General features: G+C 60.4%; 1 protein-coding gene across 6 annotated transcripts in view; it reads left to right on the top strand.

The window, feature by feature from the left end:
• KCNJ12 (potassium inwardly rectifying channel subfamily J member 12) overlaps window positions 1–1,367 on the top strand; it is a 20,947-nt gene that overhangs the window by 1,560 nt on the left and 18,020 nt on the right. The window contains exons 2-3 of one of the 6 annotated variants that reach the window (XR_014896399.1): window positions 370–472; window positions 778–968. The exons of 1 other annotated variant lie outside the window; for it this stretch is intronic. The gene's annotated coding sequence lies outside the window, so the exon portion shown is untranslated. Of the gene's footprint in view, window positions 1–369; window positions 473–527; window positions 969–1,367 lie in introns of those variants that run through there. 4 more of the 6 variants (XR_014896398.1, XR_014896400.1, XR_014896397.1 and 1 more) reach the window with 4 other exon arrangements.

The raw sequence follows: 1,367 nt of genomic DNA, 5'->3' as shown, positions 1-1,367 counted from the left end.
GGAAAGGCGGCTCGCGAAGCCCGGGAGCAAGCCAAGCGGCCCCGCGGCAGCAGCAGAATTGCATCACTGTAATAGTATCGGTGCTGAGCGCCAGCCCGGGGAGTAAAACTGTCCAGAAAATGAGCTGCGCTGAAGTGCTCCAGCGAGCACCTGCACGCCTTCCTCCGGGTGCGCACGAGTATCTGTATTTTTAGAAGTCCCTCTTAATTATAGAGCAAAGAGTGTTAGAGAGAAAATGGTGTGTATTTAGCAGTATTCATTCCCGGACAGTTTCGCAGTGAATCTGAGCATAAAATAAGGGTTTTTCTTCCTCCCCTCTCTCTGCTGTGATTTCAAACCACCTGTTTTGTGGCGGTGCCGGCAAACCAGGGCTGGATTTTTTCGTTCCTGTTCTTAGAAAGCGTGACGACGACTTTGCTCGCGCTGTTTACTCCTGGCGTTTGCAAAGCTCGGGCAGAAAGGGCCCAAGCGGGTAATTTGGGGACTGTTTTTTTTCTTTTTYTTTTCCCACCCGTGCCACCCCGAAGCCTGGGGATTGTTCGGCAGGGCCGCGGGAGCGTTTTGGCAGGAGCAGGGAGGCCCCCGGCGCCCCTCCCCGGCCCCCTTGCACCCGGGAACGGCCGGGACGGGGAGCTGGCACGGYGCCCCGGCCACGGGGATGCCACTGCCGGCGGTGAAAACCTGCGCCGGCTCCTTTGGCTCCTGTGCAGCTCCTTCCCCCTCGTCCCTGCTTCTCCGCCTGGAAAACTTTCCGCGTCCTTTTGTTCCGAACAGCAGGTGAAATTCCCCTTGGGCGAGCACAAAGCAATGAAGCCGTCCGAAAATAATGAAAACAATACTGAAAAAAAAAAGAAAAGAAAAGAAATCCCCGCCTGCCCCTTCCAGGCCCGGAATACGCCGGCACGAGCGTTCCCGCACGCAGTGAACGCGCTTAATAAAATGCCGGGTTTTCCTGGGAGGGCACCTTAGAGGCCACCTTGTTTCGTGCCTCCGATCGCCGCCGCGCTTCGGGACCCAGAATTATCGCTGCTGGACTTCAGCCAGAAGAGTTGTTTTACCTAAACACCCCAGGTGGGCTTTTTTTTTTCCCCGTAAAGAGCCCCGAAATGAGGCTGGGGGACATGCCGAACGCCGGACCCGGCTCGCCTGGACCCTGCCACCCCCCCGGCCGGGCTGAGCGATTTCGGGGGTGCGCGTCCGGGGGGGAGCGGGGGCTGCCGCCGTTACGAGTGGGCTCCGGAGCGACGCGGCCCCCCTGGGCTCTCGTGCTCCTCGGCCTCCTGGCTAACGTGCGGCCGGGGCTCGTCCCAACCCGCCCCCCCGGGCGTCTCCCCGCACCCGCGTCCCGGCACCGGGCAGGCGAGGCC

This window comes from Rhea americana, unplaced genomic scaffold (genome assembly GCF_003343005.1).
Source record: "Rhea americana isolate MKP2758 unplaced genomic scaffold, rheAme1 scaffold_297, whole genome shotgun sequence".
In the NCBI taxonomy this organism is placed as follows: Eukaryota; Metazoa; Chordata; class Aves; order Rheiformes; family Rheidae; genus Rhea; species Rhea americana.
The sequence above is the reverse complement of the archived record's forward strand: the minus strand, read 5'-3'. Positions and strand labels throughout refer to the sequence as shown.